Source organism: Phymastichus coffea, unplaced genomic scaffold, assembly GCF_024137745.1.
Source record: "Phymastichus coffea isolate CEN01 unplaced genomic scaffold, Cenicafe_Pcof_1.1 PCOF00054, whole genome shotgun sequence".
NCBI classification, from domain to species: domain Eukaryota; kingdom Metazoa; phylum Arthropoda; class Insecta; order Hymenoptera; family Eulophidae; genus Phymastichus; species Phymastichus coffea.
This window is the reverse complement of record NW_026706865.1, coordinates 1,082,950-1,102,717: the sequence shown is the minus strand read 5'-3', so window position 1 is coordinate 1,102,717 and position 19,768 is coordinate 1,082,950.

Genomic DNA, 19,768 nt, shown 5'->3' with positions numbered 1-19,768 from the left:
ATTTATCGACTAAGTTGAAATTATTGATAACGTATATATACTGGCCGTCATGTGTTGACATGCTACTGACAGAGTTATCGACGTGTTACCAATTTTCGATTACCGACCTGATGCCTAAGTGGTACCGGGCTGTTATTGAGGTATAACCGTTACTCGCTTCCGGACATAATGGAGTATAATTGATAACTGATAACACGATGATAACTCTGTCGGTAGCATACGGCGGCCGATAACATTATCGATAACATTATCGACTCGGTCGGTAAATTGTGCCAGAATCACCTAGCCTATGATAAATAAATGATAAATAAACTGTGACGTATTTTTTCTTAAATATTGAATAAAAGTCAGGGATGAAATGAAAACGGGAGGATAAGGAATCATTTCGGTTTGAGTAGAAAGAGAGATAGAGATGAATAAGGAGAGTCATCATTATGACAGTGGCTCGTAATCGTTAGCCCGCGCAATTTATCCGGAAAAGTTTTCTCTCGTTTTTTTTTCCTTTTTCGACCTACGAATTAAGAAAGCCGCCAGGCGAAGACTTGCTGCTTAATGAAATTGCGTGGCGACTAGTGAATTTGAAATGTGGTTGCGAGGTTTCTTGAGTAGACTGAAGTGACAATCAAAATTTCGCAAAGTATTTTCTCAGTTCAAAATTGACGACGAAATTTCGAGCTTCATTTCACGTTTATTTGTTTAACAGCGACTAATAAAATAATTTATTGAATAATTATTCGAGCTGCCTTGGCAGAAAAATGACGATCCGTGAAAATCTGATAATTATAAATTTTAATGATTTCTGATAATTTTTGTTAATTCATGGTTAACATATTGTTTAAATTTAATAAACGTTATTTATATCGGTTTGATTACGTTCAAATGAATGTTTTGCTGTATTTTCATTTCCAAATTATCCCTATATTCGTAAACTGTTTTTCGTGAGTAGACATAGTCTAAATAAAGTCAGACACATTTTTATACCATAAAATGTATCAAATAAAATAACTCGCAAATGTCTAAAATAATTATTGTATCGAAACATTGAAAATAAATATATTTCTACTGTATTCCAGCTGATTTTAATTTTGCAATATTTTCTCGAGCGAAACACCGCAACATTGACGCCATGCACACAATACTGATCCTTGCCAAGGTTTATCCTACCCCTCGCGTGAGCTGATGAAATTTTTCATGAACTAACATCGTGCAAAACTTAATGACTACGGGGGCTCTTTCTGTTCTTCGTGACGTGCGCGAGGTAGCTCGTGGCGCCCATTGTTTGAGAAAACCCTTTTGCACTGCGGCGCGATGTAAAGAGAGCAGCCGCGCTACAGCCGTGCTGGATTAAATTTTGCAATCTTGAGAGTCGAAGTGCGTGCGCGCTACGTGTAGCGAACTGAGTAAGCGAAAGCTTTTAAATACTCGGATGATTAACGTGCACGAGTCAGAGAAATTTTGTGGAAAATGTTTGAAGCGGATTTTTCTTCACATTCGAATACTTATTAGTTAAAATTTCAGGTTCAAGTACTAATTTTTTTATTCTTTTCACGAAAAACAGAACAATTTGTCGAAAGCTCTCTTTATATATTCGCTATACAGCGAAATATTAAATTTTATTTTAAATGACTTTTATTTTAGAAATCTGAGAAATGCAAAAAACTATAAAAATGAATGGAATTTCTTTGATTGAATAGTCGAAAAAAAACCGATTTGAAAGCACAGTCCGATACTCGGTGCGTATTTTTATTTTCTTTTTTCCGAACATCAGGATATTGCAGGATATGTAGAATTTACTGTTAACAAGGTATGCTAATTTAAATTACGAGGTTTGATCAGTAATATTCGTATATTCGTGATTGCTGTCAAAACATATTAACCTGTAAAGTATCCAAAACTCGGAGAAATAAAGGTCTCGCAAGTTGCAAGAAGGTTAATTTAAACTTAGCTATCTTGCTTCATGTGCCTCATTCGGAGAAATCGAATTGAAGTTACGAAATTGGGTAGAATTTTTCCTAGCCGAGTAAATAACGAATTATCTCGGGAGAAAAGTTTATTATATCCCGCAGCATTTCTATAATATAGCCGGATGACCTCCAAGAAGTTGAAATTTGTTTATCGTTGTAAGACAGCGAACAGCATTATGTCTGTATGTCTAGCGCGAAGAAAAAGAGAGGAAAAAGTACCTTGCCAACATGCTAAAGACAGCGGTAAATTATAAATTTCATGCGTTGAAGACGTACGGTGCACGCAAGTTGCTTCATATAGACGCTGCTTGAAAGGAAAGCGTTTAATGGGAAAATGAGTCTGAAAGGAAAGAAGAGCTATTGTATCACGTCGAGTTTGAAAAGGCTTTTTGTTGTTAGTCTCCTTACTGTAAATTGGTTTCATTTGTTGTCAAGTTACAGCGTACTTTAAACCGCTTACATGCAATCCAATCATTACGAATTTCCAAACAAATAGAATCATTTGAAATGTTTGACAAGACTCAATTCGAACGCTTCCAATCAGAAAATGTCGCACGCTCCAAGTTAAGCTTAAAATATAAAGTCTTGTAAGCGTTCAAAAGAAAAAAGAAAAATGCACAATAGCAGCAACAAAAAAAGCCAGTTTCTTTATTTGCTACGGTTACGATCGCAGCCCTTGCGAGCCGATATTTCACAGCTCGACACTCGCGTGGGTTTTTTTTCGTTCGTTCGCCTTCCACTCTCCTTTCCATTTGGTCGCTTTTCCTCGCGTCCGGCCGCAAAACTTCATTAAAATGCCTTGATTCTTTTCGCAGCGCCCTGGAGAAAAGTCCATTATTTGCGCGGTGGCTGCTGCAATCGCAAGCTCGCGCGCGCATGCCGCTGAGAATTTTAATGGAGTTATAATCGCCGAATACTTTGCTTGAAAATATGTTGCTTTCACATGGTTCTCAACTTTGCTCGAGAATTAAAAAGTCCTTCGGGAATGAGCTTTTGGATTTTTCAACGAGCTGCTAAACAATTGCCGGAAAAAAACAATGTTCATTCGTTAGCATTTATTGCGTTAATTGTCGAAGCGTAACTCTAAATTTTCCCATTACATTCGCAAAGTTGTAAAGTGAACCGAAAGCGTACTTTACTGTACCAACATTGCCCTTTTTCTACAGCTATATCTAAAGCACGCAAACCACAAAAAATATCCTCACAAAAGTTAATAACTGCGTATTCTACTATAAAAAATATAAAATACATTTAGCAACGAAATTGAAATGTCGTCTAAATGAAAATTCCTCGTATTTACAACTTATTGGGCTTGTTTAAAGCTTATCTCTTGGTTAAAAAAATCGCTTAAAAGTTACACGAGCATAACAGCAGGAAACACAGCCCAAAAAGTTGGTTCAATCCAGCCACCATTATATACGTATACTGACAACGTGAAAACAAGTTACTTTCGGTCAGTTACAATATACTTTATCGAACAAAAACTCGATCGTTACTCTTTCGCCCTATAACTACTCGTGTGGTGGACTTTTATGCAGAATCCATTCGTAATAATAAAGCAAATGAAACACCTAAAAACTTTGCCTCGAAGATATTAAACGCAGTAAAGCCAGAGACAGAGAAAACACGCGTCATTTACAGTGTGCGTCGCAATAGATATAGATCGTCCGATACGAGCTCAGCGACGTGCGCGCACTAAGAGGGAATGTTGCACTTAGCGGAGTATCTTCGGATGGGCTTCCTACTAAAAAACATGTCTTTGCCGAAAATAACTTTGCTTTTGTTTTCGTTCGGCTGTAGGTGTTTGCGCGTGAGCAAGTTTCAAACTCGTAACGATAAGAATGAGTAACAAAGTCGAACAGCAGTAGAACAGCAATCAATTTAGTCAGCCTCAAGTGAAATGCAGTTGATTGTCTTTGGCCGGTTGACAATAGCAAATTTTAAGACAATCTTTGCGAGGATTTTGCTGATTAAATACCAGCCAGCTAGTGCGTGCTCAATTAAATTTTAATATTACTATCGCCGCTCAACAGGATTTCAGCACCAGCTATTCGTCACAAAAGCGCGAGCGAGCGAGCGAGCGCGCGTTCACTCGCAAACGCTTTGAATATATATCTCGGCGTTGATAATGCCCAGCAAGATTCGTTTGATCGATGGATACTTCCTCGCGGTTGAAAAAATCCAGGTCGAGTGAGAAAGCTAAAGAGTTATACGCGTCATACTGCCTGACACACTGGCACTGTGAATTAGACTGCTGAGAAGGTTCACGAGCTTTTGATGAGTATTATCGAAAAGAAGAAACAAAAAGACAAGTGTCGCAGTGAACGCGTACTGCGAATTAGGATAGGAGTAATATCGCCATGTGCTACATTCGTGCGCTCTAGAAAAGATTTTCCAAAATGGAGTGGCAATATGCAAAACTGATATATTGCCGTGTATACATTACGGCAACGCAGGTGCGCCTATAGACATTTCGCGCAGATTATATATATGTATGCACACGTGCCAAGCAACTGAGAGGGAGAACGTCTATAAAATTTGTGCGCGTCACGCCACTGGTATTTATCAAAGTGCACGGAAGTCATTGCTAACCTATACCGGTTTTTTCGAATTATTTTTTTAATTCGTCGAGTGCTATTACTCAACGTTCAGCTTTGAGAACACGTCTGAATTTTGTAGCTTTTTCGAATTCAAATTATAGAGTCATGCAAATTAATTTTTTTGCACGATTTTCACAAGCTCTAAAAATGTTCAACTTATGTCGGACAACTCAGCAGTTTGCACTGAATAATTAATATAATTGTAATGATTTTCGCTTGAAAATACTATAAGCCTCTTAGATTCATAGATCCTCATTTCGCAACTTGACTTAAGTTATTGAAGCAATCGACAATTTACTTTTATTTTATCACTTAATGTTAAATTTTCTCGTTATGCGATTAAGTTTAACCATCGGCATTGAATTGTCAGATCGTATGTAAAAGATTAGAACAACCTATGTGACCACTTTCCTCTTTATTTAATTAAAACGTGAACTGCAATTAAAATTCATCATAAACAGTATTATTATATATTTTCTGATAGCGAGTACTTCCAACACGATTAGTTATATTAGTTATATTAGATATTGGATATGGTTGGCACTCGAAGACGGTGTCCGATTGAAATTAAGTCTTACCTTATTAAAGATAAATTAGTTCAATTCGTTAACAATAGTTCTGATTCGCAAAATACATCAATATGATGTGACTGAAAGGCTTCAATTTCGTGCTGGATTGTGTTGCGCAGCATCGATGTACACATCTGATTTTGCAAACTCGACGCGTGAGAATTGAATAACGTACGCACGTATCCTATCACCGTGACGACCTGGTATAATTCCTGGCTACAGTCGTACAGTAATGAGAGTGAACGCGCTCACCGGACCGCTACTTTTCGCGCTCGACTCAACCGCTTTCAAAATTGAGATATTCGCGAATTGTGTCACAACGTTCAGACAAACAAACAATTGTGAAATGCATTTCACTTATTCACTCAGTTATTTGATAGAAAAACAATTAAAGTTTCATTTGTGAATTTTGTTCGCACCATGGCACTCCCTGCAAATACAGGACGAATGAAATATAGAAAAAAAAGAGACGAGGGATGAAGTCGGGAACGAGTTACACAAGTCGTTCGTGATAAATATGCAGATGCGTGCTACGCCGCAATTACAAGAGGCCACGAGAAAAATGGAGTTTTGTAATCACGTAAGGGTGAAAAAAAGATAACGGCCGATCGAAACTGATTTATACGAGTACGGTTTCCTATACATGAGATTGTGATTGGCAAAAATCCTTGAAATCTGCTACGCAGGATTAAACTTCGCTCAAGAGATTGGGATCAATTTTTAATGGATTTTCTAAACATACATCAGGAACTTCTCTTGATCCTAATTTTGTTCGTAGTCACGACAATAATTTCTCTCCAACTATATATCGAACTGTATGTAGAATTTTCACTACCTCTACGTGCAAAGAATATTTTTTTCGTGGAATTTCTCATGAAGTTGTTAATGACTTATGTGTCTCGATTCCGCTTCGAAATCTAAAACATCCTTCATCTTGCGAGTCGCATGCTACTTGTCAGCTCCGAGTAAAGCAACCATTTCAATCTTGCACCGATGGTAAGCTTTCACGACGGCGTTGCTCTATCCTGTTTGCAGATTCGCCGAGCTGATGTACGAGGTGAATGGTTTGACCTGAAAAGACGGAAAGAACGGATATTCAACGTATCAAAATGTAATTTACCAAGTTTTATTAACACTTTTACTGGTAAGAGAGTATGGAGTGAATTAAAAAGATCGTTGGAAAGTGTATACATCGAAAATACTCTTTGGATGAAAGCCCAATTTACGAGCGCGTAGACCGGTAGTCGTTCGCTTTGATTCAGTCTCATCGCAGGCATCAGCAGCGACTGCTGGCCAACAGCCAAAATTATCGATAGTGCCTCGAAGAGGCTGTAAGCCATATCGTTCAATTGTTCCTGCAATCAACATTAACATCTACCTATTTTCTTTTAAACGCTCAGATAATTAAGCATGAGCATTATTTTCGTTTGTCCTTCTCATCTCCTATTCCTTCAGCTACCATCTTATCATAACGTGCATTTTTTTTAAGAAAATTTATGTAGTTTAATAAAAAATTTCAGGAAAATTTTTTTTTACTTATTTTGTATCATTCCGAAAAACAATAATAAATAAAAAAAAATATTACTCAAAATAGGAAATAATAGGTTTTTATTTTTTTTCATAAGATAACATATTTAACTGTCATTCATATTTGAAGATAACCTTTAGGCTTTTAAACTTTTTACAATCTATAATTCCTATGTTGCATCACAAGAAATATTGAACATTGTACTTTGCATACGATGAATCCGAGCATGTCGATCGAACAACGAATTTCCTGAACTTCCAAATAAAAATAAAGGTAAAGGTCGAAAAGGCAGTCATTGACGCTGGCAGTGCGGCAAAACAAGAGCCGACATTACGCAGCCAGAGTACGTATACACGCATTTACATTGACATGGTTGTTGCGGTGAGAAGAAAGACAGACGCGTCTACGGCAAGAGCAATAGCAGCAAGCCATAAATACCGGCTGCAGTGATCCGTCAAACGATCGAGCCCCTGCTGTCCAGCCGCGAGCACGGCTAAATGCGATTTCCCGGTAATTATGGGACGCGTTAATCAGTCATGTGGCTAATGCTGCGGCTTCTCTATCGCGAGCTCTTTTCGAATATCCCACTTCCCGTCTCTTGACGTCTCGTTATCCCTGCGATCGCTCTTTGCGATACAACCAGGATTTTACTCTGACCTGATTTTCCCATGGCGTGTCCCTCGGCTTACCCAGCTCTAGGCCTTTTTAAATCTCGCCTTTGCTGACGGATTCATTTTTGCACATTCGTTTGCTCGATTGCTCACGACAAATTTTTAGCGAGATTCAAGTGCGTGAACTAACGGATTCGGTAGTTCTTTCGGCCACAATGCTCATCCGACGAACAAGGTAAGACTGGCTGTTTCCGCGTCCTATCTCAACTAAAGGCTAAGAAAGTTTTATAACCACCCTTCTTGTCGACTAGCGTTTGGGGGAATCTACGGTCACAATGAATTTTGTATCATGCATATACGTATTTCAATACTGATTTTGCTCCAGATCATTTGTTATCTGTCTTCTCTTTCATTCTCTTTTACCATTTCAATTATTGACTTTTCGCTTAGAATTAAATGGTAGCATGAAACTAATTTTTTTTTAATTTCTAAGCATCTGAACATATTGTGCAACGCGTTCCACTTAGGTATTTTCAGTAGCGGTGCCACAACAAGATAACTCGATACAGTACATATTTTTCCGCGATTTTACGGACAAATCACGAGTGCGAAAAAAACGTCGATCAAAGTGCTATCACACATACGTCGCTCGAAATTTTTGCGCATACTTTCGCGTTAACGTCAACTCGTAAAAACAGTGGAGAATATTGCAACGACGAGTTCGCATTCAGATGACAACCCTCTATATACTTGGTTGGTGAAAATACAATGCGCACTTTATAAATAAAAAGCAGTCGAAATCGTTGAAGTAATGGAAATTGATGAGATGACGAGGTTGCTAGTATAATTCTCGTACTTTGCAGAGATTACAGCGAGTAGGACGAGCCTTAGTCTGGTGTAGTACACGAGAGAGCTTTGATCGATAGACGTGAATTCATCATCCGATGTCCGACATACCACGTATGCTTCAACATTCCTTCTACCAATCGCTGAATACCTACTTGGAGATCGCTCTAATGCGACTGACAAATTCGAGCATATTCGTATTCTACAAGCTCTAGATATAGAGCTTTTGATAATATCTAAATCATGAATTTTCATAGTGATCAACTGGAAAAGAAGTTTTTTTTTTTTTTTTTTAATTTGCAGGCTTATCTTCCACATTTAAGATATTTTGTATTTTTTTCTATGGCTGCGTATTTTTATTGTTAAAATAGCGTGAGGAATTGTCATGATGTGTCGGAAAATGGTACAAAAACAAAGCTTCATCTGTTCTTCATCGAATTTGACGCAATATTGATAAACCATTCAACGAGAAAGTTTTTGATGGGATTACAATCAAGAAAAGACTTTCTGTAACAAGAGAAATCCTCTTGTCACTATATAAGAGATTCAAGTTACAAGAGGACGTCTCCTTGATACAAAAAGAATTACAAGGTATTGACTTTATCCTTACAAGGACTACTTTTTCCGGTAGTGTCTAAAACTTTATTAAATCTTGAACGATAAAAGCGATCGTTTATAATAATAGTTATCAACGATATACATATGTATTTTTCATAAGAGTAAAATTCCTTAAATTAGAATTAAATTATTAAAATGACAAATCAAATTTAAGTTCTTAATGAAAAAAAAAAAAAATTTAAGTTCTTCGTTTTGCCAATTACATTTTCATTATTTTTTTATTCCTAGACCTTTCGGCTTTGTATCCAAATGAGAGAAGCAGCTTTAGTTGTAATGGGGAAAATAAAAATAGAAACCAGAACTATTCATTTATCAGAGGTCTATAATATCGTTTTACCCATATTTTACCTATATTATAAGTAAGACTTGGTTTTTTGTAATCAATCAATGTTCCGTATAATAGAAAAACATTTTCATTTTCTGCTCTAATTCTTTCTAACTTTTTTTTAAACAGATGGGCTTGCGTCTTGAATTTTCTAATTAAATCTGTATAATTTTCTATATTTATTGACATTACTTCGAAAGAAATGGAGCATTTTAATTCTTAGAGGGCCGAAAAATGCCTAGAAGCGTTAAAAAATCAAATTATTTATTTATATTTTACAAATAGTAACTAATCAATTATTTATGGTAAATATTTTTTATAAAACCTGATTAAAGCTAAAAATGAAAAAAATAGGTCAATTGAACATATTTTGAAATTCTGACAATTTTAACATTTAGCCTTACCGTACCGGACCGGTATACGCCTCTAGATGTAAGGGGTTTAACCTGTCGACATTCCCACTCAGTTTGGCCTCAACTTACGGGCCTTAGACCACATTTCTATAAAAAAATACGATTTACAAATTTTTTAAAACCCCAGCCCTCTAAAAGTTAAATGAACGATGCAACTATAAATGTAGTTATATAATTTGAACAATTTTTTGAACGATTATTAATAATCATAAGAAATAAAACTACATTTTGTAATCATAAAAACATTAATACGCTTATACTATGAGCTAAACTTATTCTGATGAAAGTTTCCCATCTGAGTGAAGAGAAATAATGTGTTAGATATTTGAGAAAAGATGAAAACTGCAAAGTAAATTGCAAAGATTTATTTGAATTTGATTATTATATTCATTTTATGAGAGCCTTTTCGATTTTGCCTTTCAAGTTTTCTGCCGCCTGGTCGGACTTGTCGAATACTGACCACAATAGCTTCTCCTTAGCTTTTCCTCAGCAATTTTTTTGCCTTCACAAGCATTTCCTTGTCGCCCCTTAATGTTTTCAAATCTGCTTTTTGAGCCGCTAATTTTGCCTGCCACTTAAACTTTGCAGCTACCAGTCCTTCACAGTTCTGGCGTTATAGTTGGATGAATTGAGCCTTCAATGCATTTATTTACTTCTGTTTGCGTTTACTTTCGTGGCTTATTACTCTGTCTCAAAATGTTTTCGAGACTTCTATTCAAAAGAGATTTCGAAATAATATTTAATAATAATAATCATTGAAATTCAAGTTCAAGATATTGTTTTTGTTGTAAAAGTATATTAAACGTTCGGTATTTAATAGAAATAATATAGGTATTAATGTGAGCAAAGGTATGAACTATAATAATTGGTATTTGACTTGAAACTATAATAAACTAATTGAATAGCATACTTATTAACATTACAACATAACAGAAAACTGTTAAAAACAAAGTTTGACGAACATTACTGAATCTCCTTTAACGAGCGTACGAAAAGACGTTTTTGTAAAAAGAAACCTTTGTAGAAGCGCTCTATTTATGTTCGCTAGGTCGTGCACAAAATTCATAAATTTTTATTGAACTATCTCAGTAACTTTATTGCATAGGGTTCTATATAAGCGCACGTACTGATCCCGAGAAATTTAATCAACGCTGCACTTTTTACAAACCTACAAAAAATAAGTGTTTTACGCAATTTAAGTGCAGACATACTGGAATTCGACACGTAACTCTAAACTTTGTGAAAATTGTCATTGAAAATAATGTTTATAGGTCATGAAAAAAATGAATCTTTTTTTTTTTTTTTTTTTTTATTGTTAGCTTTCAAATCATGTACAGATTTATTCACTATACTTGGCATTTACGTATTTACATTCGTGAAAACATTGTATTCTCTTAATACTAGTGAACTATATGCGAAGTGAGCAGTCTTTGAGGAAATTAACAATGCAGAAACACGCAGCAATATTGGGACCCTTGATTATCGATTCTACAAATAGAGGGGGCTTTAGATTGATTTGCAACAATTGTGTAAACAGTTTAATTCGCTGATCATGGTAGATTGGACAATTCCACAGAATGTGATTGATATCTTGAGAAGGGAATGAACACGGGCAACTAGGCTCAGAGGTTATCGAAACTCTTGCCAATGGGGCATTTAGATTATAGTGATGCGCACGCAGACGGTTTATTGTGTTGTGACTATAAACTCGCGCGAAAGTTTTTTGCTTTGGCACCACGGTCTTTGAAATGAAAAAATGAATCTGATTTGGAATTTTACACAAAGAAAAAAATCACGGAGCTATATTTCGAATTAAGTCGAACACTCGACAGTACTTATATGCAAACGTTAGAATTGTGCACTTTTTAGAAACTCAAGAATATAAAAATTTACTTTGCATGTACCAAATGCGAATAGCTATTATGGAATATAAGCTGATGACCGAAATCTTTACTTTAATTCTTGGCCCTATTCTATCAATGAATCGATACATAAAGTATGTAACAAAATTTTACAAATTCTACTATCGTTTTTAAGGAAAATCGATGGCTGAAGTGACTAGGCAAAATGGAAATTCGTTGTTCATAAAGCGTACTGGAAATGAAGATTTGCTGAAAAGCTCGATAATTAAGGATTTTCTCATTTCGTATAAGCACAGGTAAACAAATGCGTCCTTTTTTAATTCGCCAAGTCTTCGTATCGAGATTTGCAAGAGACTTGATTTAGGCGAATCGTCGCGGCAAAGGCGAAAAAGTCGGGGCCCTCTGGGGAAATTTGCGTCTCGGGATCGGCTATTATGAATTATTCAGCTCATATCTTACTAGCGGGCGTCTTTCTTTCACTTTCCATTTTGACGCCGTGGCGCGGCAACTCGATTGTGCCATTTCGCCGCGCGAGAGCGATCCATCGAGATTTATCACGAGCACCTCCTGAATAATTTTCTTTTTAAGCAACGCTCGATTTTCATATCTTTGCCGGCACTGACAACTGTATATTAAAAGCTTTATCATTTTTAATATCAATCGTGGATGTAATGCCACGCTGCCTATCGAAAGATGAGTTCTGAAAGTTTCTTCCAGTATTTAAGTTTCACACGAGTATCTTTTTTTTGTTGTTCCAAGTTTATTTACAATTTATCTAACATATTAAAACAATGCATAAATGTTATGTGTTATGCTGAATGTCAGCAGCTAATCATTTTTTTAAGATAGAACTGACGGGTGTATACTCCTCAACACCACTTTAAATCTGCTATATCTTCTTCGCGCTGATACGTATAAAACTGAGTGTTTTTCTTTTACTGCAGTGACTATCTGTAGATATTTTTCTGCCGGTGTCAATTGTATTTTATTCTGTCTCATCACTTTGTATATAACTGTTTTAATGCAATCGAAAGACTACTATCTATCAATTATGGGTATTTAATAATTTGCATAGCTTGTTAATCAGCTATCTGTCAATTATTAAAATACAAATGTATATTTTAAAAAAGTAATCATAAAATCGATTGCATGAGTGCCTACCCATAGTTCCAAAATATTTGTAAAAAAATCATAAAAACGAGGCTCATGCAAAAGCACATTGAAAGATCCTTCAAATATAGTTGGCAAGCTATCTTTTTTAATATGTCGAGCTTAAGCTATTTCAGACCGGAATGTAGATTCTGATTGAAAAATATTACGCGAGCAAGATGATGAATTTCCATCAGTGAAATTTATGGATTAAAATATTTGAAATGGAAAAATACAGACACACGAGGAATAAAAGGAGTTGAAATATTAAAAAAAAACAAATAAACAAATGGCTTGCTAGATTGCATTTACCTTTATTTGACTTGTTTTTATCAACAAGTATCCAATGGGACATAAAAAGAAATAAAAAATCCGTTCTCAAGGTTCAATTGTCAAACGTCTAATATCGCATTTCCCATTTCCCTATAGATCACCTTCAATTCGTCAAGCGCGCAATTACTCACAAAGGATCGAATTTACATTTTCCTGTTCGTCATTATCAAAGAACGCGTGCTGCGCGATCGTGCATTCGTTACACAAGTGAATGCGTGCTGATATACACATTGCGCGCTCGACGATAAATTGCAAGCCAAGCTGATGATGATGATGATGGGCTCAAAGGGAATCGGCATCGTCGTTGTTGCATGAGCACGATGCAGCAGCTCAGCTTACGGACGTGGCCTCATAAATTCGTTACGATTTATCGTGCCGCGAAACCGCTCGTGCATGTAGTTTCGTTAGAGGTATGGCAAAATTAATTACACGTGAAGTTGCTCCATTTCTCTTTATTTTTATTCATTACCAGTCAAAAAATCCTATAAAATTCGCTCTCGTCGAATTGCTCGAATTGCAAGCATTTCCCATCAGCTTGAAGTCTGCTCTTTCTACCGATGCGGCATTCCATTTCGCATCCAATACAAATGTATTTTGTACTGTATTGCACTGCTTTTCTTTTGAAAGCTTTATTTTTAACATGAAAAAAGAATAAATGTGTCCAGCCCCCCAGCCCTACTGTTTTGCATTATATAAGAAACGCAGTAGCTTGACTTTTCAATTACTATTATTCTAATATACCTTCTCAATTTCGTAAATCTCTCGTGAGAGATACTTTAACTTTTTGTTATCCTTGCAAATGGACTAAGCAGCAGCGTCAGCGACGATGTCGTTTTTGCCGAGAACGAGCGAATTAAAGGACAATACTCGAGCGCTCGCTTGCAGCTGAAAGGTGTGCAAAGGAAGTTTCGAGGGGCGCGCATGTCGACGAAAATTGTCACTCGTTTTGAAGGAGGGCGCATTCGAGAAGGCGTGGTGTCGAGTGCCTTACTGTAAGATATTGAGGAATTTTGTGGTGATAGCTAGGCAAACAAACACAGAAAACATTATTTTGCTGCTCTAAAAATATTTTCCCCGCTTAACATTTCAATTGTGCTTAAGTAACCTGTTTAAAATTATAAAACCACATGTCTAATCGGCAATTGTTTGCGGCACCGATGATGAAAAAAAACGAACGGGAATAGCTCGACCGCGAGATCAAGAGTAGAGCAGAAAATCAAATCCCCAAAGCCACACGAACCACAAATTAGTAGCGACTATCGATGCCTTACAGCGGGAGATGAACATTACTATTCCAGCGATACGGCGGTAGAGCTTTATGTATCGATAGCTACTCTGCTGCTTCAAAATTAATCGCATAGCCGAAAATGATTCTCGTATGATTATAGATTTCAGTTGATTATTTTGATTTTTTGAATCGTCTTGTCAGTAGTGTGTACTGTTACTTGCAGTCATAAATATCTTCTAAAGCAACTACGAGCAGCAAATCATTTTCAACAAAAATGAAAATTGCTAGAAAGGCATCGTATTTTTAAAATGACTACTATTACATTTTTTAATTTGATTAAACAAAGGCTTTGAACATCTAAACTTGAGCACAAAAGTTTTGTGAAACAAAATCTTATGAAGCTCGCTACTAATAAGTTGTTAATTAATCGTTCCTTCTTAGCTCGAGATTCCCGTTGAAGGGCTTCCAATAAGCTTCTATCTTACCACTGCATGCACAGTAGCATGCGACAGATCAAAAGTGACTCGTTAACGCGCTTTTGAAAGATCATCATCTTGGTGTATAATAGACGTAACGTCTAAAGTTTTTGCAATAGCCTTAATGGATGATGTACCGTATTTGGACCAATATACTACAGCTCTTCGCGTTTCACTTTGATTTGCATTCGACGTCGAGATTAAGAAGCCGCTCGAGCGTTTACATCGCCGCCAGATGCAGCTTTTGCTCGTGTCTACCCCATTGTTATCGTATAAGCGGGAGAAAGCTCTATTAATCAATTCAGACGACGGAGTGCATGCGTTCGCGTTTGGGTTGTTTGCATGTCGCGAGAACGGATGCGCTTTGTTTCTCGGGATTTTCTCCTAATGAAAAGCTCCTATTTTCGTGCTTGAACGTCGTTAAATTTATATAGTAATTGACGTCAAAAATAACACTGAGTAAATGTCGTTTAATCCAGTTTAGTACATTTTTTGCATATTCGACGTTGCGAAGCCACACCTACCGTTATAAATCCGACGGCAGTCAAACGACCGACGCATCGGCATCGTAGGATCTTGATTCGCCTCGAAAAGGCGTGTCGAAAAAACGAGAAAAAAGCGAATCCATCCAAGGCGACACACGGATTCTTTCATTTCTATTCTTTCTAATGTCTAGACTGTACTATAAAAAGCAATTTCGTGGCGAGGAGAATTAACGATGGGGTGCTTAGAATGTGAAATATCCTACTTGTGAAGTGAATCATGGCAAATAAAAATTTATCTGTTTCTTTTGCTCTACAGAAATACTAAGTGAATTCATCTGGGAGCTTATCGATGATTGTTAACTTTATAACGTTGGAATATAGATAAAAAGAATTCATTGAAAACGACCTGTAATACTTATGCAGAACAAGATTTGTAAATTATTTCATAAAATAATTTTGCAAAGATCAAAGTGCAAGTTGAAACGCTCAACATCGCAGGTAAAATTTTGTCGAAAAAAAGCACACTGTAACGAAAGACGAATAGCTTTAGAACGTAGTATCGTTTGAACGACTTATCAAATGCCAGGGGTTCGTCGAGTTGTTCGCGCGCGAAAGGAAAAAAGAGGGATGAGAGAGAGAGAGAGCAGAGCGATCATGTGCAGAAACGCGGGAATGCTAGAGCCGCGTAAAACATCTGAATGTTACCCTCTAGCAATGTCTTATTCTATTCCACTTTTATGGGCTGCGCAAGACTTTATCGTCTCAACAACGCGCGCTCTCCTTCCTTCTTTCCTCTCTTTCCTTTTTATGTGCTGCTAAAAATTGCTCGACGCCAACGGCCCCGAGCGAAAGAAACATTTTTCGCTCTATTAGTTGTCGAAATGAAAAGCCTTCGTATTGCCAACTTAATTAGCTTACGCAGTTCGTGTTGCTATAGCGGCTTTATACGTGCATCAGATTGATGAGGTGAAATGGCGGGAATTAATAAATATACTCTGCGATGCTCCCTATACTTCCTATTGATTTCCTTTCATATCGAGCACTGCTAAATAATAATACATACATATTTATGCGAAAAAGTAGCTCCACGCTGAGTGCACCTCTAAAAATTTCAACAGTCTCTTCACTTTTTTTTCTCTACCTCTCTTACTTACTTTTTTCCTAGCCTTATGCGATAGCTCCAATTTCTTTCACTTAGCGGTAGTTTCTTATCCAGGCTCACTTGCACAAGTGTAATCCTCCTCCGTTTCCACTAGAATTTGAGCGTCTTTGCTGTTCGCCAAGAAGAATTGAATAATTTTTATTGCCTGTGCAATGTCTACTCGAAATATCTGTGTACTTGCCGAGTAAAGGAAAAAGCGCCAATTTGTTCTATTGAGCAATAGAAAGGACAAACAAGGGTTAGCGTTGAAAATTAGCATTTTAATTGAGCTACCAAGGAGCATGTCGTCAAGACAAACGGTTCGTTATATAGCTATGTATAAAGGTCAAGAGAGAGAGAGAGAGAGAGAGAGAGAGAGAGAGAGAGAGAGAGAGAGAGAGAGAGAGAGAGAGAGAGAGAGAGAGAGAGAGAGAGAGAGAGAGAGAGAGAGAGAGAGAGAGAGAGAGAGAGAGAGAGAGAGATACTGAGAACGCGTTAATTGCGACCTGTTGCGGTTGGAATATCGAAGCCCTCGCCGTCCTACTTCTAATACGTATCGTCGCCTGGTGTTTGAAAGCCTTAGATGCGTTCATTGTGAGCTCGTTCCAGATACGCAAAGACTTTGGTCTCGCTACGTTACTCCGCATACACGAGGTGCTGATTAATTATCGATACGGAGAGTTTGCCGATTCCTTGCGCATATGTTGTATACGTGTTGCTCTGTTTCGACATTGTAGTTTGCTGATTGACATTGATGGAATTTTTAACTTGTTTTGCGGAGGAAGTTTCGTAATAGTCAACATTTTTAACTCTATATTTTTGGAGACGCTGATTTTCAAAATAGGAAATGTCCGGATCTTAAAAATTATACATGACCTGTACGCGCGCGCATATGCGTATACTACGTGTTTGTTCTCAATTTTGAAGGTAATCGCGTGAATATTTCCAATTAATGACATGTTTCATTTAATAATTTTTGTTAATAGTCATTATTGTAATTGAATATCACTTAGAGCTACTTTAAATGTGCCTTGGAGTTGGTTCAAGTTACAATTAATATTTCTAATTCTTTCATTCTCAGCTATTCGCAAAGACCAGTTTTTTTTAAACAAACTGCAAAATTGTATTATAATTGATCTTTATGCAATAATCTGCGCTACATTCATGTTGGTTATATATTGATCAATTCACATTATTTAAAAATTATTTATTATTGCACACATATTGGTGAGTGAAAAAATAGGCAAAAGAAACACGCTACGCAGTAAACCTTATTGCAGAACAAATCTCGCTCGTGTATAACTTAACTACTGTACAGGATACGCATACACAGAGAAGAAAATAAAAAGTGAGAAGCTTGCAGGCGGGAAAGAACGAAACGAAGAAATTGAGTACGAGAGGTAGGAGGGCTTTCAAGTGACGTCGAGATAAATGCCGCAAATGCATGGAAATTAATGCGACGGATTAGCATTTTAATTCAGATGCGACAGGCTTTCGTTCCTTCTTTTTTTCAGTTGGAGAAACTGCGCGAGACACCTTCTTGTTCCCGGTATCCTTTTCACTTTTGAAGGTTTTCATGCCTCTTTTCAAACACTCAACTCTTCCGTTTTTTTCAACGTGTCTCACAAGACTTTAATTAGATTTCATTATTATACACTTTGCAAGTTCATCGAATACTCGAGAAAGAACATTTTTTAAATTTTATTTGTTTGACTATTTGCGAGGTCATCTGATGGTTACTAATATAGTTTATAATAAATTATAACGTATTCTTCAAACTTTTATTAAGGTTAGTTTATTTTAGTTTTAATAATAATTTGTCACTAATTGTGTTTTGTAAAATTCATTCAACATCTTTAAATGCATCGGAAAAAGTGTTTTAAAATACTCATAAAAATCTAAGTTAATTATTAATGAAGAGTCTACGACTTGTTTATCAATAATTAACGAGGTAGCAATATTTTAGTATACAAAAACTATTTATAATAGTTCTTAAATTTGCATTCAATGGATGAAAATCTCTCATAAATTTAAGTATTAATTGTATAAATCAATCCCACGCCATTTTTATTAACGTAATGTCCAACTTTCAGTTATATTTGAACAATATACGAAAGCTCATTTCGGACAAGATCGTATACAATTGTAACGAGATGCATTGAAAAAGAGACTCATTAAAAATTCGCATTTGGAAATAAACAGAGATCCTTGGAACCAGTTACAAGGAGGAACAAAACTAAGAGCTTGTAATGTCGAACGTGAAATGGAAAGCTCGCTGTTATTGTCCAACTTCAGCTTCTTATGTAAATACAAATCCAAATAGATGCAATGCACTGTTGCATATTCACTTGCGGAATCATCGACCGGAATTTTTTTAATGCACTCAAGTATACTTGTGGAAATTGATGTGCTAGAAAAAAACTCGGCTACTTTATTTACAGCGTTTTTTAAAAATTGTTTATAAAAAACTACGTTTGGTCTCTCTTTTAGCAATAAGTTTCGACAGAAATGGAGAAGATAAATCTTTCAAGATAGATTAATCCGTTACAATCAGCCAAAATTGAAAGTTCATTAAATAACAGTTTGCTCTCGTCGTACGCAATCCATCTCAATTTTCCAACTAGACAAAGCTCGCGCAATGCCAAAACTTGGCCAGCAAACGCGCGAGAATGGCTATTATTAAGTTTGAGAGAAACACGTATATACGTTTGCGCACCAACCCTCGTCGAGACATTCGCCCGCTCGTTCATTTACGAGGATTCACGGCATCAACGGATACGTATAGCATAGAAGGCCTGGATTCACCATTGCTATATAGCGCTATACTATATTAACTTTATGTTACCATCAGCCGCAGCGAGTTTGAATTCTCATGGGTGAAAAAGTTTCGCGAGCATTGTGTTTTTTTCTTTAGTCTGGATATTTCGAGGCTCTTCACCCTCGTAAAAACTGTTAATAATTTCGATGACTCGAGAGCCAACTCTCGCGGATTTACGGGACTTTGTGTACGGTACAACTGAGAATTATTCATCAGTATTTGCGAATCCGATGTTAGGAAATATGCGTTTTCCCAGCGCGCTGCTTGGTTTTTGAATGCCACTTGTATTGTATAACACATTGGAGATGTGAGTTTTGAATAAAGCATCGTTTGAAGGAGCTTTTATGAATAATCATTGAAACGTCTACCTCTTTCTGAAATATTTATGAAATTATTCAGATCTGTGATTATTAATCCAAAGGAGCAGCATGATGAATCGTAAAAATACAATTTTTAGTGCTTTGAATGGTCTTTAATCTCGTGTCTTGTTTATAATGTAAACTATTTTAAAAATATAAAATATTGAGAAATTTTTTATAACTATTTTGACGTAGAAGTAAAAGATTTGTAATACTGTTGAAACGGCGCAAAAGCGATCTTCGCGAATTGATATCAGTCGTCTTTCTTCTTGGTAATTCTCTTCGAGAAATTGCATTAGAAATTCTTCTCTCTTTCTAGTCTATCGTCGTATTATAGCGCCAACAAACTAATTATTAATAATTAATGTAACATATTTCAATTGTTTTTATCAACATTCTTAAATCATTTTTTGTACGCTATTGTAATTTTGAGATGTATTATC